Consider the following 25,766-nt stretch of genomic DNA (forward strand, 5'->3'; position numbering starts at 1 on the left):
CAAGCCCTCTGCACCAGACAATCTCATAGCTTTCAAGAGCTAATCCCAAAAACATAACAGCAGGAAATGATGCTAACTTTAAAACTAATAATGTTTATTAGCATAACACACGAATAAACAAATGGTAAAGAAACCTCTCCATTGCGTTATACCAAAAGGCCACTTTGAGAGTATTCCATAAACACCATGTTCAGTGAGTTGTTTTGGCACATCAAAATAGAGCTTTGTTTCCTTAGGTCCTTTGTTCACTATAATTCTCTTCTCTTGGCATCAGATCTGTCACACCTCAGAGTCTTCTTACTTGGATCTGTTTTCTCAAACCGGAGCCAACACCAGAGGATAGTCTCTATGATAATGAAGATGGCTACAGTGTTTTCTAACATATGGGAGTTTAGACAAATTACTTTAGCTTGTATGAAAGCTGAGTATAATTAAACCAAAGACACTGGCAGTTGTCATCAGTAACATGAGCCGTGAAACCAAATATGCCAAAAAACGCATGGGGTTTTCTCTAACGCCGCCATCTTCACTGTCTTCTCTTTGTTTCACGTCGGATTTCAGGACAGAAGCTGAGTTATGGCATATTTACATCTAACCATATAACTGAAATGTAATGCTCAATATTTCAAATTCTAAAACATGAGATGCCAAAGCAGAGATACAAGAGCATGTTTAAAAATGACAACAAAACAAACACTCAATAATGTGCCAGTTTTGATCATTAGTATCTACTTTAGTGTTGTCCACAGTAACATTTCAAACTCGATTTCGATACTAGGGAACAGACTTGATTCTCGACACAGACTTTGATACCACAAGGATAATTAACAAAATTGTCTAATGATCCCTCTTTTTTTAAATTATCGTCTCATTCTTAAACTGTTCAATAAAGGTCCAATTTTGTCCTGTTTTGTTTTTTTGTTTTTTTAAATGCGGTACGTAGTGTCAATCCTACTTTTGGTATTAATTAGTATCCGATTTTTGTTACTTTTTAAAATCCTGATTAACTTTCTTTCTCCTTAGTAGCTTGTGTGATCTTTTGAGGTGCAGTTGTTACTTATTCAAATATGACAGGAACATTCAGACATTCGTATAAAGTTAATAAATACTTGAGCACTTTTACTAGACTTACTTCACTTTAGTCGAATCTGGATTGAAATGATTGTCATGGCAGATGGGACTCTGAATTATTAATGGTATTAAAAATGACTCGCTCTGACGGTTTATTTCTTCTACTGGAAATAATCAGTTGGGATGTAATGACATGACAATGACTTCACTGATTTGGTGCAGTGTTCTAGTTCTTGTATTGGACAAAATGGACACAGATTTGTTTTTTTGTCAATGGGGTGCAATTCCACAGTTACCATGGTGACACAATGTACACATTAGCAAAAACAAATGTTTAGATTGTCTTGAAACTCAGGATTTAAATAACACATTTTCAGGACATGTGATCAATTCATGGGTTTTAGATGTCACCATTTTGGGGACGTCACTGTCTGTTAAATCAGTCCATCTCGGCTGTTAGATAGTCATAAAGTTACATCACGGAAATAAAAAGGGCAGACAGAAAGAAGAAAGAAGACTAAAAGAGGTTTTAGAGTCGCTGACACCATATCCAAGCATTTAAGAACACTTTGTGTCTGATCCCAAAATATACCACCTGGCCAGTAAGAAATCAGGCTAAAGTTAAAAGGGGCTGTATCTGACCTTTTACTTCTTAAAAAACGTAACAAAAATAAACTTGTTAATTTTAAACTATTTGCAGTCGTTTCTTTCACTCGTATGCCGCGCCTCCTAATTATTCACTGCAGTGAGGTAGACTTTATTGTGTCCTCGGGAGCAGTGGTCGTTGCAGGGCGATGCAGCGCCCAGGAACCCATCTCCAGATCTTGGTCAGGACTACGTTTGCTGGAGGATTTTACTTGGTGCATGTTTTGGGGGAAACCGGAGCAACCGGAGGAAACCCCCAAACATGCCAACCCCACACAGAAGGGCCCGGTGTGGCCCAGGCCTCACGGTAAAGCGTACACCAAAAAGCATGCACTTCTTGCTTCGCTGTGAATAAAATGCTCTATAATTTGATGCACACTCAGCGGCCTAACAGCCTAACTGCCGCTCTTATACATCTGTGCTGGGGTAATACACATTTGTCTCAACTACATGGACAGAAACTCTGATACCGCCTCAGTAAGTAGGCTAATAAAGTGCTGACTACGGCTTCCGTCCTCAAAATGGCACCACCAATGAGCGTCATCATTTTGGACCCAGGAATTTGAACCTTCATGTTCTTGTTGTAATATATCTTTTCAGTGATTATCTATAATTTACTTGCATTTAACCAAGCAACCTTAGAAGAAACTAACAATCCAAAAGTTCACCTTTTCCACATGTGTGTTGTGTTACAGCCTTAATAAATTCGTTATTTGCATCTTATTTTCAATTCTACAAACAATACCCCATAATGAAAATGTGAAAGAGGGTTTTTTGAATTCTCTGCCAATGTATTAAAAATAATAATTTAAAAAACACATACACATAAGTATTCACAGCCTTTGCTCAATACTTTGGCCTTTGTCTAATACAACCTATTTTTAGGCAGTTTCTCCCATTCTTCTTTGCAGAACCTCAGGTTAGATGGTGAGCTTTTGGTTCAAGTCTGGCCTCTGGCTGGGCCACTCAAGGATTTTCACAGAGTTGTCCTGTAGCCACTCCTTTGTACTCCTGGCTGTGTGCTTAGGGGTGTTTCCAGTCTGAAGTCCAGAGCGCTCTGGAGCAGGTTTTCATCAAGGATGTTTCTGTACACTGCTGTATTCATCTTTCTGTTGATTCTGACTTGTCCCCCAGGTCCTTCCACTGAAAAACATCCCCACAGCATGATGCTGCCACCACCTTGTTCTTCTGGAAGGTTCTCCTCTCTCCACAGAGACACGCTGGAGATCTGTCAGAGTGACCATCTTGGTCACCTCCCTAACTAAGGCCTTTCTCCCCCAATTGCTCCCTTTGGCTGGGCCCAGCTCTTAGAAGAGTCTTGGTGCATTGGCGGATGATGGCGGCCACTGTGCTCAGAGGAACCTTCAATGCTGCAGAAATGTTTCTGTGCCTTTTGCCAGACCTGTGCCTTTATACAATCCTGTCTCTGAGGTCTAGAGACAATGTACCTGAGCTCAATTTTGAATTCTTGAGTCTTGATTTGTTAAGAATAAAAAACAAAAAGGCACATGTACATAAATATTCAAACAACCCTCTTTCACAATGTTATTTTGGGTATTGTTTGTAGAATTTTGAGGCAAATAAAAAAATGTGTACTATAATTTTATACTCTGGATGCACTGTACCAAGTAATGCTGAACTTACCTGACACCACAGAAAAAGGACCTATTGCATTGTATGAAACTCAACCTTTTATATTTTCACTCATTCTATTCCTCAATTACTTACCACCAGCACACAAATAAACAGATTCTAACTCTCCTGGTCCCATGCCTGACAGGATTAAACCAAAGGATATTTAGCCCATTATTCCTCTGCTGGAGCATGGATTAGTGGATTTTATGGGGCTTTGTGTCGATGAATATGTTTATGAATTTAATTAGCAGCAAACTATAGGAGAAAAGAGTGTTATAATGGAGTATTGTTGGGTTTAGAAAGAAAGATGCACGACGGCAGAACTTGATTGTAGTTGTGGTGAATTGGGAGAACAGAAATGGGCATGTGCAGAGGTGGAGGAGCTGACAGGTGCAAAGGAAGAAGAGCATGTTTACCTTTTTTGATGGTTAGTTTTGCTTTTATATCGTCATTTGCATGTATTCAAGTTTAGTCGACAGCTGTTGTCCACCTGTTCCATCTGTTAAAATGCTCATTAGTCTTGATTAGAATGTTCTGCACCTGCTGATTTGCATGCACACACTGAACATTCTCTATAAATCTGCGTAACAGATCTGAGTGGAGTGTGGAGAGCAGATGTGGAGATGTGGAGGGGCTATGTGCATGTGTATGGCTGCGTCTGAATGTCCAGCCTAGTCCCTTGACCCCTCATTCACTACATAGTCCTGCACTATTTAGCAGACTATACCAGGGGTGGGCAATTATTTTCCTCCGAGGGCCATATTCGAATCCAGGCAAGTAGCAGAGGGCCGGCCCGTGATCATTGGTGTGGAAAAAAAAAAAAAAGCCAAAAATTAAATATCAAATAAAATATTAAAGCCGCAAGCGGCATCCAACGGCCCTCGCGGGCCGCCGGCCTTCCGACTCTGCGCTTTCGACTTGATAAAGATGGCGCCCTTATTGTGTGTTGAATTAAAAAAGAACTTGACAGACGGCGACACATTGGACATGGCCAATCCAGTGGAAATGAACACAAATGTCGGTCAAATGTGCGGGTCCGCCGCACAGAGACCGTGACACTTGGAATAAAAATATGGATAAGTTTTGATGCCCCGCTTGTGTAGATGATTTTCCCCAAATATGAGTTTGATCGGACAATCGCCCTAGGAGGAGTTCGTTAAAGTGTGAAGCGTAAAAATGTGGTGATTTGAGCGATTCTACGATTTTCTCATAAGGATAACATGGGATGTTTCTGTCATCGCTACGGTTACGCCGTACAAAATATGACTTTGGCTCTCATACTTGTATGATCAGGATGGCAAATTAGAATTTTGTGCAAAATATCATGTCATTTGGAAAAACTCTATTGTTTATAGGCTACTCTGAAGGCCAAATAGTCAGAATTCTGGGAAACGTTTGCGGCTCCGTCGCACAGAGACCGTAAAAGTTATCCTTAAAATTTGGATAACTTTAGATGCCCCACTTGTCTAGAGGACGTACACCGATTTTGAGGTTGGTGGGCAAAACGCACTAGGAGGAGTTCGTTAAAGTGTGAAACATAAAAATGTGGTAATTTGAGAGATTTTGTGGTTTTCCCATAGGGATAACATGGGATGTTTCTGTCATCGCTACGACTACGCCGTAAAAATTAAGGCATTTGTCTGATTGGCTTTTGTGATCGGGACGGCAAAATAGAATTTTGGGTAAAGTTTAGACAATTTTGGTAAAACTAATTTTTGACCTTCAATGTTAATTTAAAGGTCACTCTGTAGGGGGCGCTATCGCGGCCATTTCAATTTTGTCAGCCTAAACTGGTCCAAACTAGAAAGTTTAACAACTGATTCAAATTTGGTCCTAATCGGACTTGTTTTGATCAAATGGGAGCAATTTTTAGATATGCAATATTCCAAAATAAGTTGTCCAACTTTGCGGCTGCGCCTCACAAAGACCGTAAAAGGTATCTCAAAAAATTTGATAACTTTAGATGCCCCACTTGTCCAGAGGACGTCCGCCGATTTTGAAGTTGGTGGGCAAAACGCCCTAGGAGGAGTTCGTCAAAGTTTGACGTGAACAAAATGGCTAACACAGGGTGTTTTCATTTTCAAAGGAAGATGGCGGCCATAGGGTAAATCTGGGGGCGTGGCCACAATAATATTTTTTTTTTGTCCTCACGAGAGGAATGTGTGTTCCGAATTTCGTAGCTCTACGACAAAGTTGACTTCGGGGCGTCTCCCATAGGCGCAATGTATTTTGACTTTTGTCGGTGGCGCTGTCGCGCCATTTTTTAACGAAAAAAAAAATGGCCCAGAAAAAACTAAATTTTTCGCCGATTCTGAATTTTGGGCAAAGTTTGGTGAGTTTTTGAGCATGTTCAGGGGGTCAAATTAGAGTTCAAAGCGATGAAGAACAAGAAAAATTAAAGCCGCAAGCGGCATCCAACGGCCCTCGCGGGCCGCCGGCCTTCCGACTCTGCGCTTTCGACTTGATAAAGATGGCGCCCTTATTGTGTTGAATTAAAAAAGAACTTGACAGACGGCGACACATTGGACATGGCCAATCCAGTGCAAATGAACACAAGTGTCAGTCAAATTTGCTGCGCCGCCGCACAGAGACCGTAGCACTTGGAATAAAAATATGGATAACTTTTGATGCCCCGCTTGTGTAGATGATATTTCCCAAAGTAAAGCTTGATTGAGCTATTGCCCACAGAGGAGTTTGTTAAAGTGTGAAGCGTAAATGTGAACATTTTAAAGATTTGGCGTTTTCCCATTTGTGACAGTATATTTGCAGCTCCACGGCACAGAGACCGTACCACTTAAAATCAAAATATGACTAACTTTTGATGCTCCGCTTGTGTAGATGGTTTTCCCCAAATATGAGCTTGATCGGGCAATCGCCCTAGGAGGAGTTCGTTAAAGTATGAAGCGTAAAAATGTGGTGATTTGAGCGATTCTACGATTTTCCCATAAGGATAACATGGGATGTTTCTGTCATCGCTACGGTTACGCCGTACAAAATATGACTTTGGCTCTCATACTTGTATGATCAGGATGGCAAATTAGAATTTTGTTCAAAATATCATGTCATTTGGAAAAACTCTATTGTTTATAGGCCACTCTGAAGGCCAAATAGTCAGAATTCTGGGAAACGTTTGCGGCTCCGTCGCACAGAGACCGTAAAAGTTATCCTTAAAATTTGGATAACTTTAGATGCCCCACTTGTCTAGAGGACGTACACCGATTTTGAAGTCGGTGGGCAAAACGCACTAGGAGGAGTTCGTTAAAGTGTGAAACATAAAAATGTGGATATTTGAGACATTTTGCGGTTTTCCCATAGGGATAACATGGGAGGTTTCTGTCATCGCTATGACTACGCCGTAAAAATTAAGGCATTTGTCTGATAAGCTTTTTTGATCGGGACGGCAAAATAGAATTTTGGGTAAAGTTTAGAACATTTTGGTAAAACAAATTTTTGACCTTCAATGTTAATTTAAAGGTCACTCTGTAGGGGGCGCTATCGCGCCCATTTCAATTTTGTCATCCTAAACTGGTCCAAACTAGAAAGTTTAACAACTGATTCAAATTTGGTCCTAATCGGACTGGTTTTGATCAAATGGGAGCAATTTTTAGATCTGCAATATTCCAAAATAAGTTGTCCAACTTTGCGGCTGCGCCGCACACAGACCGTAAAAGGTAACTCAAAAAATTGGATAACTTTAGATGCCCCACTTGTCCAGAGGACGTCCGCCGATTTTGAAGTCGGTGGGCAAAACGCCCTAGGAGGAGTTCGTCAAAGTTTGACGTGAACAAAATGGCTAACACAGCGTGTTTTCATTTTCAAAGGAAGATGGCGGCCATAGGGTAAGTCTGGGGGCGTGGCCACAATAATATTTTTTTTTTGTCCTCACGAGAGCAATGCGTGTCCCTAATTTCGTAGCTTTACGCCCAAGTTGACCTCGGGGCGTCTCCCATAGGCGCAATGTATTTTGACTTTTGTCGGTGGCGCTGTCGCGCCATTTTTTAACGAAAAAAAAAAATGGCCCAGAAAAAATCAAATTTTTCGCCGATTCAGAATTTTGGGCAAAGTTTGGTGAGTTTTTGAGCATGTTCAGGGGGTCAAATTAGAGCTCAAAAAGCAGAAGAACAAGAAAAATAATAATAAAAAATATAGCCGCAAGCGGCAATGATCGGCCCTCGCCACGCCGCCGCCACACCGCCGCCACGCCGCAAGAGGAGGGGGCGCTAACGCGCCCCAATTGTCCTTTTATTACGCCTACTGCTGAATCTGTGACGCTGTCACATCTTCTCCCCTTTGTTTTACCATCAAAAAGCAATTTTATTTTGAATTCTTGGCAAAATGTGCGGCTTTGCCGCACAGACACCGTGACTCTTTGAATGAAAATGTGGATAACTTTTGATGGTCCACCCCTGAAGATGAGTCTCACCAAATTTCAGGTTAATAGGGCTGACGCCCTGGGAGGAGTTTGTGAAAGTCTAAAGTGTAAACATGTTCTGGCGATTTCCCCATTGGAATAACATGAAAGGTTTCGGTCATCGTTACGGCAACGCCATAACAATTATGACATGGGTCTCATTGACTTTTTTGATGGGGATGCTAAAATTGAGTTGTGTGTCAAATTTCATATAATTTCGCAAAACTAAACATTTAACCTCCATATAAAATCTGTAGGGGGCGCTGTGGCGCCAAATGAATTTATTTCACTTCAAGTAGGTTTAGGGCAAAGAGTTTAACAACTGATTCTAATTTGACGCAATTCGGACTTTATCTGCGCAAACGGCAGAAATTTTAAATATGGGAGATTTCTGAAATTCTAGCTACAGTTTGCGGCTTCGCCGCACAGAGACCGTGAGAGGTATCAATGTAATTTGGATAACTTTTGATGTCGCACTAATGTCGCGGTCATCATCCCAATGTAAAGTGCTCGTTTAGTGCGCACTTTTGCACGGGCTTCGCCCGTTTACAACGGTAATGTTCCATTTTCCTACTACTAATTAGTATGCACGGGGCGTGCGTGAGTGAAGGAGTGCGTTAGTGAGTGTTTGGAAGTGGGCGAGCGCTTCGCGCTCGATTTCGTGCGCACTACGTGCGCACTTTCGCAGCCGTGCTTCGCACGGCCTTACGAGATTAATAGGCCTCTCGCCAGCTTGTGGCGCTCGGGCCTAATAATAATATTTTTAGCAAAAACAATATAGCCGTTTCCACTATAACAACAAATTATACATCGTTTGAAAGCTCTAAGCCTTCCCGATGCCGCCATGGGGTGGAATCATCATTACGAGCGCTTACGCGCTCGTCACTCCCTATTCCGTCGGGATGCCCCGCCCACTCCCCATAGACTTCCATTGATTTGAGCAGATACAAGCATGGCCCATGCCTGCGGCATGGATTTTCGCGTACGGGACGATGCCAGGAGGGTTTTTGGAGGAATGCAGCGCTTCGTGCTGCTGTTGACTATTTCTGTCATAGCAGGAGTAAGTATGCATGATCCATGCCTTCGGCATGGGCTAGTTCACTGTACTTGCCAGGGGCGACGGGGCAGACAGTTGCAACGCTGCCTTCGGCAGCGTTGCGGGAGCAATAGGCCCTCCGCCCTGCTGGGGCTCGGGCCTAATAACTTTTCTATCAAATATAGGCTATTGAATCTATTATTTAATTCATTGCACATCATATTTATTAAGGATACAAGTGCAGACAGATGCCTGAGGGCAAAAAAGAAAGACTTTTTTTTTTTTTTTTTTTTATATTACTTGGACAAGCTTGGCGGGCCGGATGTGGCCCGCGGGCCGTAGTTTGCCCACCCCTGGACTATACAGTGCACTCAATCACGGAGCGACACTGAGCTCACTGTTTGCTCCTCACGTGTGACTCCATGGGCTGAGTAAAAAAAGTCACCATTGACCACCAGAAGTGCTGATTAAGCACTGAATGAATTCCTTCGCACATGCGTAGTTGAAGTAACAACGTCACACTTGTGACACTCGGATGGCCAATCCGAGGCTATATAGCTGACCGGCATCCGCTTCCTCAGTTTCTTTTTTCTTCTCGCGTGCAAGTTCATATATTTTGGTGCTTTGATTGACAAAGCACTAATACATTTTGTATTGTTTGTCGCTTGAAGCCTGGTGACTGTTTAGTCAGGACTGGGGACTTCTCTACCTCCCACGGGCTGCGACAGCGATATTCTCATATCATTCATCCTAACAAAGAGTTAGAGTTTGCAAGTGTAGCAGTGTGTCCATCACGCGGGCAGATGGCGCACATCTGCACTATAAAAACTCCCTAGCTCTTGCGTCCCATATCTGCCACTTCCGCATTCCGGTTGGTCGCGAGGGTTGTCTCAGAAGGGCCAGGTAAACCTCTTTCTCAATGTCCCGCAAAATCTATGTATTTAAGTACTTAAGTACTTTTAAGACTAGCGATTGTGTACTTTAGTGCCGTTGGAGGCAGGACGCTGCACGCCGCACGTCGCCACCCTCCATTACGCCCCATTTCAAGAGTGGTCCGGCTGGCGGTGCCGGGGAGCTCCGTGTAGCCGGCTGCAAGGTGGTCATGTCCCCAGCTGGGGCCCTCGTGTAGCTGGTACCGGGCGGGGCGGGCAGGAATGTAATGGCTCGTCGTGGGGGGCCTAACGTAGTGCGTCTTGGACTGGGAAGATCCAACGGCACTGGCCCTTTTTCTCACCCTTTCCTTTTACTCGCCCTTTTCTTTTGCTAGCCTTTTACTAGACTTTATACTGTCCCCTGCACTGGCCATTTAATCGCCCTGTTAATCACCGTTTTCCGTTTTGTTTACCATTTTCTGTTTTCTTTTACATTTTGAACATGTATATTGTGTACTTTACGTAATGTGACTAGAGGAGATCACAGACTGTACATACCACCAGTTAAACTGCTAACCGAAAATAAATTATGTAACTTATTCAGCACTGCCTCATCAATGAACGTACCTGTGTGCGCCTTTTAATGTTTTCTATATGGTCCTGGGCCCATTAATACCCAGGTGGCGTTGTTGGTCTTTTAATTTAACTTATGACAATATAGTACCACCCGATTGCCAGTTTACCTCATCTTATGGTGTCGGACCTACAGCTACTTTGATCTGAGCCTAGTAGCCCTTTTCAGTTGATTATTGTGACAAGAGCTTCGATATGAGCTAACTTGTCATCTTCTCAGCAACTTGCGCTAGCACACATTTGCTAACATGGTCTCAAGATTGGCTTGTGTTGCCTCTAAAGCTTAGTGCTTTCAACTCTGCTGGTTTGGACATGTTCGTCTGTTTGAGCTCATGTTTTCTCAACACAATGGCAAAATGTTCTGCATTACAACTACAGTACTTTGTGCACATTTACATTTACGTGGGGCCCACTGTCTTGTCCACTCGGTTTAACATTTTTGCTATCCCAGCTCTCATTTCAAGTCCACGTGCATAAGTATGCTACCCAGAAGTTTATCCTCAGTGGTATTTCAGCCAAGAACTCTTTGTTTCACTTGTTTAACTGCAATTAAGTTTGATTGTATGTCTTTATTTAAAAGACAATTTAAGGCACGGTAGTTGCAGAAATACTTTCTTTCTGTTAATGTAGTACTCTAACATGAGTTTAGCATTGTTATCAAGTATTATTTGACAGATCTTTCTTTATGTGCTTATATTGGTGTTGGATATGTTCCACTCCAGCTCGTACTGGTCAGTGTAATACTGCCAGGCTCTGGTGATGCTTGCGTTCGCCTCCTCTCCCAGCTTTAGCTGCTTGTTGCTAACTGTGTTAGCGCCTCTCTCTGATGATAAGTGCGTTGCGCCCCCTCTCCCAGTTTTTATATTTTGCTGTTGCAAAGTTGACTTATTGCCTTAAATTTTGCCTTTGATTGGTGCAGGCAGCGTGCGTGACATTTCTCCCAATTCTGGCATTTGGTTCCAAAATATTTTCCTTTCTGGTGAGGAGTGTGTTGCACCTACTCTTCCAAGTTTCATATTTCTTTGTGGCAAAGATGCTAATTGAAATTAGCATTTGCTTTTATTGATGCAGGCAGCGTGTGCGCTCCTTCTCCCAATTCTGGCATTTGGTTTCCAAAACATGTTCCGCTGGTGAGGCGTGTGTTGCATCTCATTTCACCATAAAAGTCATGGATCTCACATAAAACAACAAACGGACTGGATTATCCCAGTGTTTTGTTCATACTGTTCGGTCACAGAGCTTTGCTTTGCATCAGTCAATCGTGTTGTGTCCAGTTAAAGACCTGTCGCTGTTGAATCTCACAAAGCATTGTGGTCTATATTGACCGGTCTAGTGACCAGCGCTGAACACCACTTTTCAAGGTGAATTGTGGGACATTTTGATTGAACTAGTTCGACTTTGATTAACCAGCTGCACATTTGGACAACACAAAAAAAAGCCCTAAATAGTCCCCTACTACAAACCAGTAGCTGTTTTATAGGGAAACTTGTCATCACATGTGCGTGCATTTTTATAAGGTTTTTTTCCCGCAAGACATGACTTATGGCGCTACACAGACAAAGCAGAAAGATGCTACAGGGAGGGATATAGTTAGAACTGGGAAAGACCACTCCTGCATCTGCTCCATTGGTCTCCACCTCCAAGGCTGTGCCCTCTGGCAAGGCGCCTCACCTTGGTCTGATCTGGGCGTGGCTAGACATCCACTTACTTCCCAAGTCGAGTTCCAAATGTTCATGTCCTCCACAGACATGGGAGGGTCGGTACCGCCTGGAGGGTCGCAAAATACAAGCTGGGGGTCGCAAGATGAGCTCAACAAGATTTTGTTGAAAAGTATTTGGTCAAATAACACAATAAACTAAAAACAAATTTTAAAAAATGTGCAACTTTTGGGAACCCCTGCATCAGTGTATCCTCTGCTGCCTTGAATTGGTGATTGAACCCATAATGCACCTTGATCAGTTTAGAAGATGCAACATAAAAGAATGGATTTGTATTACAATCGAAGTAACTTAAGCTCAAAACATAATAAACATACAAATTATGTTTATTCTGTGTGTACTGTAACTGTCTAATATGGACATTGTCTGCATTGGTGTGTGATTGTGGCGCTGCTGCTCGTTCTTGGCTTTAAGTGTGCTGTGCCTTTAAGATCCCCCCCTCTCTCTCTCTATCTCTCTTCTCTCTCTCTCTCTCTCTCTCTCTCTCTCTCTCTCTATATCTCTCTCTCTCATATATCTGTGCTGATGCTTCATTCATTCCCGATCACAGAGCACACACACCTCCAGCTCCACACTGCCCTGCTCTCTGTGGTAGGTCTCCCCCTCCATCTCTTTGCTCTTCTGGATTTCTGGATGTCTTTCTTTCTTGCTGTGGATTATCACTGTTTTTCTTGAAGTTTCTATCTTCTCCTGCTCTTTCTACTCTTCTCTTTTTTTATTCTGTATTTTTTCTATTTTTTGTTGTTGTTGTTGTTGTTTTGTTTCTATTTTACTCTTCTTGTATGGTTGATATGAAAGATGTTGTCTTTAGCAAATTGGTAACTTTATCTTCAGGGCTTTTTGTTGTCCAACCTGGTGCTGGGTTTGGGTTAACTCAAGTGTAGTTTGGATCAAGATGACAGAGTGGTTCTCTCCTCTTCTCAACCAAAAGGAGGTTGTGGGTTAGTCCTCCTTGTGTTACTGTGTCAGAGTGGTTAACCTGTCTCCTCCTCTCAATAAGGAGGTTGGTTTGATTCTTTTTCTTACTGTCATTCCATCTTTTTTTGTGCCTTTTGTGTCCCAGAGACATCAGCAGTCATACAATTCTATTACAGCAAATGTTTAAAGAGAATTATTGCATAAGACAAATTTAGTCTTGTAGTAAATCATTTTCAATAACATTTAAGCAATTTCAATATTTAGTTTCAAGTCTCAAACAACATTAGATGTGTAAATTACCTGTCCCTAATATTTTTGTCATTCCCGTTACCAACACACGTCATTTCTATTATCACCACATATTCTAAAGAAGAAAGGAAAAATGTTAATCCAATACATTTTATTTTCAAGTTAAAAAAGCACGTAAAAATGTTCTAATCAAATATTGCTTTCACTGATCACATAATAATATTGATTTGTTTACAATTGTACAATTACAGAAACATTGCTGCCGGATGTCAAAGTTGCTCATATTTACGTATTGGTTCCCCAGCTAACAATCCAATCAGAAAGCAGAATTAACTTTAGTTTGCCAGATCCAATCTAAAACAGTTTTCCGTAGACCAGTGGTGTTCGGTCAGGGCAATCAAGGCAAGCAGTGATTGACCAATAAAAGCTAAAATGACAGTGTGTCACAGGTATATCTAAATTGTTCCAAAATATAAACAAATAAGCCCGTTTTCCTCTCACTTCTTCTGCTGCTGAATCTTGGAAGTCTTTAAGTGGCCTCAACAAGCCGCTGGGCATTACTGCGGGAAGCTTGATTCTTCCTCTCCCTGCCTCTTTCTATCTGTGGCCGTGCTCAGAGGTCCATTCATGCTCCGCTCTCTAACATGAGATTTTAGAACCAGAGCAGAAAGCAGCTTCTTTTAGAGGTCAGCACATTCGCTCTGAGGACCACACAGCCTTAAACCCTTCGATCTATGCTCAAACCACGCTTAATAAACCGAACCGAGCGTGTGCAGAGGAGAAGTGAAACAACAGCAGCGCTAAGTTTCAACAAACTGACTTAAAAACTATCTTTCAGAGACACGTCTGTGTTTCTAGCTAAGGCTCTGATCATGTTTCTAATTATTGGAGGTTAGTTAGAAATCTTGACAGTATTTTAATAACATATAAAGCTAAATTGTGAAATGAATAGATCGGTCAAGTCATCTTGTCTTTCACGCGGGAGAGCGGGTTTTGAGACTGACTTCTGCATGTTTTTCTTTTAACTTTTGAGCACTAATGTTTTAAATATTGATGAACAGCCCTTGTCTGTTTGCCCATCCATAAAGGTCACTGCATGCTACTGCTGTATACCCATGCTCTCTATGAGATAATGTGCCCTCTGACATCAATGGCATCCCAGGGTCAGTTTTACCATTTAGATAACTATTGAAAAATAAATGTTTTTGCTGTTACTACCACCTTTACAGTCCTTCCTAAATGCTTATGTCTGGTCACGGGTTATGGGAAAACCATTTTTTCCATAGAAGATCCTTTTAAATTAACTAATTTACTATTTATTTCTCCAGGATAGTCTTGTTCAGATTTGGAATCTGTTGTTCAGAGGAGTACTGGCCCCAGAGAGGAATGTACATGTTTTCTGACACCAGAAAAGGCGTGGTGGTTAAGGCAGTAGCACATATGCTGGGCTCCATGTGCAGCCAGCGGCAGTGTCGTGAGTTTGAATGCCAACTCTGACATGTATGTCCTCCCTTCTCTTTCATCCCCATTTCACGCTCAGCTTTCCTGTCTAACAAAGCCTACACGCCAAAAAAAAAGAAAACCAGGATTTTATTCAACTTGGGTTTTTCTTTCAATAAGTAATTAGTAAAATAAATGAGTAATTATTAGTAGTAAAAAGTTTCGAAGTTGGACTTCCACCTTCGTCAGAGATGTCATCAGACCGGTGTGATGTGTCTCTTATCAGCTGCTGTTCCTTGGTGTGGTCAGTTTGATCCATTAGACTGACCACGACTGCCCCGTGTGGTGGTCTCAGGTGTCAGGAGTCCCAGGTGTGAGACAAGGTAAACGTGCCCTCGTCTCTGTTGATGGTCCATGTGTCCCGCTTCCTGATTTCAATAATCTCTTGTTGTGGCTATTGGAAGCTATTGAAATCATGAAGCGGAAATCTGGAATCTCTGACAAAGGCGCACCGTTGAAACATGTCAAATAAATGAAGAAAAAACTTCTTCAAATAATGCCAGGACGTTCTTGCTGTGAGGCGAGAGCGCTAATCGCAGTTAAAAAACGTTGTAACAACTACCCCTAGTTTTATCAATCCTTCCTACTTTCTCTTGACTTTACAAATACTTGATGCTACTGTACTCTTCTATCATTTCAACCCTGCCTCAACCCAAGTTTTGTGTAAATACAATTGCAGTACTCCCCCCCGCAGTGGTCTGTATTGACGGAGGAGGGCAATTGGTGAAAAGCGTTGAATAACTGATGTGCCACAGAGATTTAAGCTGCTACGTGAATAATTCAGAGATCGCGGATGGATGAACGGGCAGAGCGTGGAACTCATTACTGCCTGCGTGCCTTTGTGCCTCACACTCATTTAACATGCAGATACAGCATTGATTTTGCACTATATTTACTGCTCCTGTGTTCAGGCTTTGTCTGCCGAGGGGTGGTTATTCTAAGAGCTTCAATGCAAAGAGGGAAAATAAAACATGACTGATTAAATACATGAGAGGAATAATTACACCATATTTTTAGGGTTTGTGATTGAGATGACTGATTAGCTGATTGTGTCCTCGGGCAAGATACTTCACCTCAAACTGGAAGTACTTTTGGCTACATTTCCAGATAACTTAAGAACATGAAGTGCTTAGCCAGCTTTAGCTCACATATTCTAATCATGCATTTCTTATAGATCTTGAAACAATGTTCGTGTATTTAAGACAGAATCTCAACATTCACGTGCTTTACTTTTTAAGCTTTTAAGAAGAAGAAAAATAATGTAGTCTTATACAGTGTTTTCCCAGGAAGACAAAGTAATTTTAAAATGGTTTGCATAATGTATTCACTCCGAATACTCTGTGGTGGTACTTAAGCAGGACCCCTATAGGTTCTCATCCTGAAAGTTAGCCCAAATATTGCCCTTTTATAAATAAACCACTGGTGTTGTAACTAAGACTGACTGTGCACAACTCGTACACGCCTGTTATGTGTACGTTTTCTTTAAAGGGTACTCTGTAGCCACAGCTGCCTTGGGGTAGGCTGACCAAAGTAGGATGACCAGAAATTCGTGAAATTCAAGCCCTCATCCCTAATCCTGTTGAAGTTGTTCTGAAAATATCATTAGTCCAAGATAACTAGTAGTTATTGGTGAGTAGACACTAAGCACCTCTATTACAGCCTGTCTCTCCTCGAGGTTTCTTTTTGCCCCCTCTTTTTGAGTTTTTTGTTGTTTTTCCAAGGACAGAGGGGAAGCGCTCTAGTTTAGATCTCAATTTGCATATTGCCTGTGTTGTTAAATCTGCTCATTTTTTATTTATGTTTCATTGTTTGTTGGTTTAACCAACAGAAATTTAGAAAATCCCTTCAAGGCGGCTGCTGTTGGTTTCTACAAAAATGAATTGAAATGGTCCTCTTCTGCTTTCCTCGGACCCAGGATTGTATACAATAGGACGCTTCAAACTTAGTGGAAGGACAACTATCTACAGCGGAGACAGTGAAAACCAAGAGACACCAATTCTCCCGTCACAGCCGTGTCTCTTGTAATGTCAGTGATCAACAATGAAAGTCTACTTTAAGTCCTCCAAAGGTATTCTCGTCTGATCAGCCTCGTAATGTGAAGCTGCCAATGTAAAAATCAGACCATAATCAGCATGAAAACAACACAGTTCATCCACTGCTGCCTCTTATAGAAAACACCCTTATAAAGTGCTGCTTTGTTGTCGCATTACATTAGAATATTTATTTGCTCATTGACAATATGTGCTGATTGGAGCTGGAATTAAACCACCAACTGTTTCAGTAATATGATGATTCCTCTAATGTCTCTGTCATGGTCTATTTCTTGTTCAAAAAGAGACGCCTTTTTGCAAATGCAATTGGTTGGCTTAAACAAAACACAGCACTGGCAATGTTGCTGATGATAGAAAGAAACACATCGACATTTCAATTAGAATTTAGACATTTGATCCTTATTCTCTCAGTGAATTGAATTTGACAGACAGCTGGTTCCCTGGACACCCGAGGATTCGCACATCCCTTTGGCTTTTCTTCATTTGGCCAGCACTCGCTCATTAGCTGAGACCAACACCATCCAAGCTAATTATCAGCCATCTTTTTCAACATTACTGTGATTGATGCTCTACCATATCCCATAATGCAACGCTCTGGCAATACTCTAAGCCTGAATCAGCATTCTGTGCCTTCAGGAAAACCGCCTGGAGTTCTGCATATTCCTGCAATGAGAGGATATGGGAATGAATATCAATATCGATTTCATTTGGATGTGTGTTTAAAAGGTCCTGGATTGGAGTGGTGGGTGCTTGTTAGTAATGTTTCTAGAGCAGTGGATCTTTAGTCATGAGTATTTTTTTGCAAGTCGAATCTACGTTTCTTTGGCCCTATAAGAATTGATATGGATCATAGCACCTCCTGTTGGTGCCCCCAGGTTCGCTTGTTAAAACGCCCCTGGAGGTCTGCGTGCAGGTCACAGATGTGTGGTCTAACATGGCCCCTAAACATCACAGGATTCTCAGTCTTGTATCAATTTGTCTGAGCTCATCGTTTGTGTAACTTTTGAGGATTTGAGTATTTGTTCCTTTGCCGAGATCACGTCAGAATGTGTTGATGGCCTTTTATAAAACTGAACGTCTTTCTTCAATAAGCTAAAAATGACAAAAACATTGCCAATATGAGCTCTATCGATGTAAACTAAAAAACGGCTTGAAGATATGGCAGTGTAGATTGCCTTTGGTCTCATCCCAAGTGTTCTGTTAAATTAATGTCTTAATTTCCAATTTATTGACCAGGCCCATTACTGCAGCAGCAGTCTAGAGTGCACACTGCTGCACGGCCCAAGGGCTGGCTTCGGCGTCCAGCACTGGTTTGGCCCATGGCCCGGCCCAGGTGACAATGAGATGGACTGGGCTGGGCCAGGGACCGCATGACTGTGAGGCCATGATGAACTCAGACCAAAGCGAGCGTGAGAAGAGAGGGCTGTTGAAGCGTGACATCAGGACTGCACCTTGTGTTGAGCACAGATCTAATAGTGACTGGCCCAAAAGTGCTTTTGCCAACCGTGAAAACTCCCAATGCTCCAGATGACCAGTCCAGGCCTGGAAGTAGGTGAGCACTCGATTCTCAGGAGCAGGACGATACAGGAGTACTCAAACATGAACCAATTAAATCATCAAATAAAATACAACTTAACGTAAATTAATGATGAAGAAACAAATATTATGCTGCCTGTTTACAGATGGAGACTGTTTACTTCTGTTTACTTGTAACTTTCTATATAAATATTTGTTACCGCGTGCACTCCTGTGAGCTTGTCAGTGTAGGTTTTTTTTAAATCTTTATTTTAATACTGTGTACTACTTTTCAAGTCTCTGTAACATATTTATCTTCACACAGACAGCTTTACCCTTATTGGCACTTTTTATGATAGCTGGAGTTGTGTTTGGTTTCATTCTCACTAGTTTGAGTAACCTAAATATTGAGGCCCTCGGCTGTTATGAATGAATAATGTATTGTTTTACTACACATATGGAAGATATGTGTCTTGCACAGGTTTTGATTTAAAGATGCACTGTATTAAAGTAAAATCGATTTTGACCGCTTTACTGCAACTGCATTTTAGTCAAAATGAGACCACAGCTCTTTCTCTGCATCTAATTATAGTTTTTTTATTCTCCGCAAAGGAAGTTCCCCGTTAGCATGCTAATGTTTGTTAGCTTTACAGTGGCTTAGAGATTTGTGAAAAGAGTTTGTGTCAATAACTACACTACCATTTAAAAATAAAACATTAGGTTATTTCCATCATGTACTGTGAGCAGGCTCGCCTCTCCACAGATCTGACCTCTCGCAGACTTGGCGTCCACTGTTTGTCTATCTCCAAGTTTTAGTTACAAAGTTTGAACAAACTATATGTTTGCTCCTTACCTACTTTATTTTCGCTAAAGTTATTTCTCTCCCTCAAAAGACTTAATAAGAAAAACAGTCCTTGCGAGGACGCCACTAGTTTTCCCAATCTGCTCCACTTCAAAGGCAGAAGTAAGTCGAAATGGCAGAACTTGAATGAGAATCCCAAACTGGACTGAAGCCAGTGTATTTTCACAAACTGTAAAGAAGGATTTATTTTGGTCACGGTCTGAAAATCTGCAGCTGGAAATACAAAGATGTGCTTCCTAATTACACATTTGTGAAAAAAGTTGGACAGAAATTCAAAAGCCCCCCCCCCCAATTAAACCAATTAAATATAATGTGTGTAGTGCCCGCTATCTGAATTAAGTATTCACAGTTCTGTCGCTCTTAAAAACACATATTCAATTGGGAGTGGCAGATGTGCAGTCAAAGACAAGAATGTTAAAATTATGAATAGGGATAAGTATGATTGTTAAAAAATCTAATTAAATTAGCACATTTTTTGGACATTTTTACAGTTTTTTTTTAATACGTCAAAATTGGGGAAATATAAAAATACAGTTTGGCAACATCATAAGTTGCTCCTCAGGGTTTTTAAAGACACCTGCAAAAAATAGACGAATTTAGATAATTTCACGCTGTCGATTACGCCGAGCGCAGAGCTCCCAAACATGCTCAGTAGGTCACATGTCTTGTGACTGGCCACCCAGTTTGCCTGCTCTGGACCAGCATGCAGGAAAGTGACGTGCGATGGGAGAAATGGGTCTTTTGTGGAGCAAAAAGCGTTGCATTTATATTTTTGTTCAGTGCAATTATAGTTTTTTATTTTGTGCGCAAAGCAGGAAATATGCCATTAGCCTGCTAATGTTTATTAGTTTTACCGTTAAGCCCTTATAAAGTTACTGCTATCAATAATTAGGATGCTTGGAATGTATTTAGTAAATAAGAAATAATTTTGGCTTGCTGCAAATAGTATAAACTAATTCAGTTTTTCCACATTTTTGAGACTTGAAAAATCAGATTTGATTTTCCATGGAGACACAGGTGTAGATATACTATGCTTTTTTCAGGTATTGTAACATAAGCGGATCATCATTTTACATTTTGTTCACTGTAAACATCAATAATGATTTAAAACGGCTTAGTAAAAGAAACATGTCCATTGACCTCCTGTTCAAAACTGCACTCTTCATAGTGCTATTGTCATTCTTCAAAGTGACATTTCACAAGCCGCAGATTGTAAAATACATGCTTTTTGGAAAAATGATAACATTTTAGAACTCTACATGTCTCACTCGCAGTCTTCATTTTTTTTTTGCAAATTATTTTTCAAATAATCACAACTAAGTACAGGGCTGTGGGCGGGGATAGGGGGCAGGTGAAAACAGGAATTTTGAGCACTGGAGCCTCAGTTGCAGGACAATACAGGATTAACTCAGGAATCAATCAAAATACAACTTTGAGTAAACTAAGGATGAGAAAACACTGTTGTAACAAAGTTTAAAGCTCATTAAAGGTGATTTAGCAGAAAATGCCCCCTATAAATGAGCTACTTGAAATTATTTTATCATACTGTGTCCTGTCATTTTAATCAGAGCCAAACTAGAACACGTTGATTTTGTCTTGCTTCATTTTAATGGATGTTGTGTTTGCGTTTTCATTTCAGCTTTGTACTGTAAGAGCACGAATATTTGGTTTGCAAATGGCCGCAAACGTACAAATTAAAACTTGCGGTCGTAAAACAAAACGCTGCGGCGATGAGACGAGACAGGACCCGCTTACTGCCCCAAATGAAACACAAACTTTGAATTGCTACGGGTAAACATTATGGAGATTAGACGTATTATGTTTTATTATAATGCATGTGCTCGCAATGCTCCCAGACAGTCTGAGGTGCTGATCTGGAAAGCAATTTCAATGCAAAGGACTTCACCTTGACTTTCCATATGAAATACATTGAAATACATGGAAGCTATGAATTAGTTCATTCAAATTACACAAAATGGACAAGAAACATCTTTGATTCCAGGTTTGATTCTGTGTGGAGCTTGTAGAGTTTGCATGTTCTCCACATGTCTGGGCCAGTTCCGTCTGAAATGTGATTTATCTAAAAAGTGAGGCCTGGAAATAGGACAAAAACAAATATCTTTAGTTTTTATTTGCACAAGACCTGACACTTAAACAAGACAAAGACGTTTTGGTCTGGATTTCCAACGCTGTCTCCCCAATTTCAAATGGGTGTGACCAACAGGCGGATGAACCAATCAGAGAAATGCACGGTCAGTTCAAGAATCAAAAGTGTTTGTATCTGAGTTTAAATTTGTTATATATTTTGCATTAGGGGCTAGGATTGGACCGTCCTAAGTCAGGAGAGTTTTTTTGACGTGCTTTATGGACTGATCCCACACCATGCGCTCGAATCTAGGAGGAACTGGCTAGTCAGGCAAACTTTTTAGCTTTTTCTCTGATATTGATTAAGAAGGCAATGGTGCTTATAACTTGCATTTTTTTGTAGGTACATAAAATTGGCATGGGTTTCAATATTCGTTCCCTGGCTATGAATAAGACAAACTTTTCACTATTGCCATTCAACACAAATGTCTTCTTGCAGATGTTCTTCTTCCTATGTTATTAGTACCAGGATTGGCTAAGGACCTCTCCCTTTCATGCTTTTCAAAGACTATTAGAAATAACTGGATCTTGAACTCGGATTTGAATATTAGTGGAGGAGAGAAATTGAAGTGGATGAAGGACAGCAAGTCAAGAGATGGTCATTCAAAATGTTGTTGGCCCAAATGACCACAACATCCTCAAATAGGGATTAAAGGGATTGTAAGTGCTTTTTTGTTTGTTTTTTTTGGCGTTTTTTTGGGGGGGTTAAGAATTTATTTGGGCCATAGACTGTAAGCAAACTCTACCAGGCCATATGTGACTGCTTACTAGGACTGCATAAAATAGTTGTCCGCTTTCCTGATACGTATATACACGTTTTATCACATTCAGTTAACAAGAAGCAATATAAGAAAACACATATTGTTTTTAACATTTGTATACAGCTTGGGCAAATGGTTGAAATTATTCAGGGTGCTTATATAAAATTTAAATGTTGACGTCAAAACTGGAACGCTACATTTCCAATGTATTATTGTCCAGCATAACATGGGTAACAATGGGTCAAATTCAGAGATGCAGTGACAGTATTGGTCTACACTTACCATTGACATGGATTGGACATGAACAGAGGCAGTACATTTATGAGTAAACGGATGCTTAGATTAGAGCTGCCAGGAAACAGGAGACATAGAGAAAGACCAAAGTGGAGATTTATGGACGTAGTGGCAGAGGACATGAAATTAGACGGTGTGAGGGCAGAAGATGCAGAGTAGAGTGAGCCGAGGGAGCAGAGGAGTGGGAGTACTATATCTATTACTCCATCCTCAAAGCGTCATATCGGGGTCAAATGTTCACTCTGCCCCCCGTTTGCGCCGCAGGGGATTATGAGTCAGTGAAAAGTTGTGGTTTCAGCATTTTTCCATCGCTAATGAGCCGAACACTGATGGCCCCCCTGCACTGAAAATGGTTTGTGGAATTGAATTCAGGATCTAAGTGGGTTGTTTCTGTAAAACTAAATGGACGAGAAGAAATGAGTGAGGAGAGGAGGAGGAGTCGGACAGGGCAGCGCTTGCCAAAGGGTTGTACGCAGGATTGTGTGATTTTAATACGTGCCCCTACTGGTTTAAATTTGTATTACAATCACAACTTGATGCATGAATGCCGTTAGCTCTCACAGAGGACACATTATATCAGATAGCTCTACAGAGGACATTTTTTGACCCCTTAAACAGGCAGGTAAGGTTCACTTAAGACAGTAGAGTAGAGATGCACCGATCAATCGGCCGCCGATTAAAAAAGCCGGTTTTAGGTCGAATCGGCCAGAATCGGTGACCGGCCGGTCACTGTCGTAATGGCCGTTTTTTGGCCGATCCAAACTGACCCGAATGCGCGCATGCGCGGTGCGTAGCAGCTCAGCGCGCCCAGAGCAAAACAGCTAAAAACTACAAGAGTCTTTCAGAGCGGCGGCCAAAGTGTCCAGTTTACATTAAAGTCTATGTAAACGTGTGTCGAACACCTCCTGCGTTTCCCGCGGCGCGATTCCTGCTTTTTCGCCGCGGCGCGCGGCGCAGAGGGGGCGTTTTGCCGTTTTCCGCTCTAGACGCTTTGACAGGCATAGGCTTCAAAGCGTTAAAATTGTTCATCCCAGAAAAGTTCAGATTTGTTCAACTTTGGTGGAACACAAGAAGGAGCGAGCCTGGAGGAGGATCAGAGGAGACTGGACTCTGGGGTAAGTTATTTACAACTTTGAGACGGTTACAATCTACGTGTTGATAGTTGATGCAGTCAAAATAATTTGCGCTGGTTTGTGTTTGACGAGTTCATGTTTTTATTCAGAGGAATCTGCAGAAGAGTAGGGACACATGAAGGGGCCAGAAGAAGCAGCAGCAGGGCTGTCAGAAGAGTTAGTTGTTGTTGTAGTTCTGCTCAACTAGCAGAGAGCTACGAGCTAATGAGCTACGAGCTAATGCTAACAAGAGATCTCATCCACCTGAAATGAGACTTTAAAAATACTTTGATGCATTTGAGACATACATTACGTAGATACAAAACTTAAATTACTGACTCCAACAGCGAAATGAGTGACTACAATCTAATGTCAGGACTATTTAATTGTCCCACAGCCTCAAAGAAATGTTTACACAATCTGTGCTCTAGAATCTTTAGTGCTCTAGAATCTATAGTGCACAGCTCATTGTGCTTCTAGTGAGTGTGTGTGAAGTTATCAAAGAGCTGATGAAACTGGAAAACTGAAATGTGCCTCATTTACTATACTGTATTATAATAGTAAAAGTTTGAATAATATTGCAGTAAATGTACTGGGCTAAAATATAACTGCTGTACAATATTCTTTTTGAAGATCTGGATTTGCCTTCAGACCTCCCTGTTGCCCCTGCTCCTGTTGCCCCTGTTGCTCCTGCCCCTGCTGCTCCTGCCCCTGCTGCTCCTGCTCCTTCAGGGGATGCTGGCCCTTCTGCTGCACCCACAGGTGTGTAAAAGCATTTGGTTGGATCACAATTTGATTTTTAGCCCGTGTCATCTAAATTGCAATGTGTGTTTTTTTTTTTTGTAGAACCACGAAGAAGTGGACCTGGAGCCAGAGTCCTCCAGCTTTGAGAGGGAGGTGCTGGAGCCAGAGTCCTCCAGCTTTGAAAGGGAGGTGCTGGAGCCAGAGTCCTCCAGCTTTGAGAGGGAGGTGCTGGAGCCAGAGTCCTCCAGCTTTGAGAGGGAGGTGCTGGAGCCAGAGTCCTCCAGCTTTGAAAGGGAGGTGCTGGAGCCAGAGTCCTCCAGCTTTGAGAGGGAGGTGCTGGAGCCAGAGTCCTCCAGCTTTGAGAGGGAGGTGCTGGCAGCGCTCTAGGACTGACTCTCCTCATGTTCCTTCGGCTTCCTCTCCTGCAGAGGGTTCCAGCTCATTCAAAAGAATGTGTAAAATTACAAATGTATAAATTACTATATGAAAATAGTTCATTTGATTTCAATCTGGAACCACTGGAGCTGCATCTTCTGCAGGAGAAATGGACTCCTTTATCCTCTGTGTCCCCCACTCTTCTCCAGGCCATATATTAGTTAGTATATAGTTCTGTATATATACATATATTATTTTTATATATAGTTATTTTTCCATTTTTCCACAAAATAAATTACATTTTATATTCTTAAACGTGTGTCCTGTATACATGCATATTTTTCACATATATAATACTGGGTAGTTTGTGGGAAAATCAGTGGCTAGATAGAAAATCGGTATCGGAAAAATCGGTTTTGGCAGGTCAGACCTCCTTAAAAACCGAAAATCGGTATCGGCCAAGAATTTTGGAATCAGTGCATCTCTACAGTAGAGACACATATTTCCAAAGTGAACCAGTGGAAACATGGCTCAAGATGATTTTCACCAGTGGCCATGCGTTTAAAGAGCAGGATTAAAGTAAAACTGTGTCACCAAACCTTATATTGAATAGGACTGAGCCACCATCCTTTCTCTCCTGTGAGTGGTGTTATGAGGCTAATATCACGTGTCCAGACGTGCATTGTGGGTAGTAGGAGCTGGCATCAAACGGACCTATGAGATGGTCCATCATAATGACAGAGGAGCTGTAGAGAGCGGGGGAGGGGCAGGAGCTGCAACACAGGGTTTTATTTCATGGGGTATAAAGACAACTACAGGTCTCGTCGCCATTATAACCAATAATACTGTGACTTATTCTAGGCTCTTTTGTAGTCAGAATGTTAAAAAATACGGAATAGAGGCGATGATAAATAGACAATAATACATTTTCAATCATTAAATCTGTCTATAAATCTGTCTTTATAGTAAAAGAGTAAATTAAATAATGAATTATTTTGATGTGCTATATTTGTGCAAAGACAGACAAATCAAATATTATTTTTTTCCTACAAACCATGAAGCCAAACAGCACATTATGTGAAAATGTACTGATACAACAGCAGTAAGCCAAATTTAAATTCATGTTATAAATGTGTGTGAGCAGTTTATGATGCTCACGGGAGAAAGGACAATAAACATCCAATCAAAAAGACAGGAGGCTGATTCTTTTAGAGGAAAG

Source organism: Eucyclogobius newberryi, unplaced genomic scaffold, assembly GCF_026437365.1.
Source record: "Eucyclogobius newberryi isolate DKJ021-1_F unplaced genomic scaffold, fEucNew1.0.hap1 SCAF_19, whole genome shotgun sequence".
In the NCBI taxonomy this organism is placed as follows: Eukaryota; Metazoa; Chordata; class Actinopteri; order Gobiiformes; family Gobiidae; genus Eucyclogobius; species Eucyclogobius newberryi.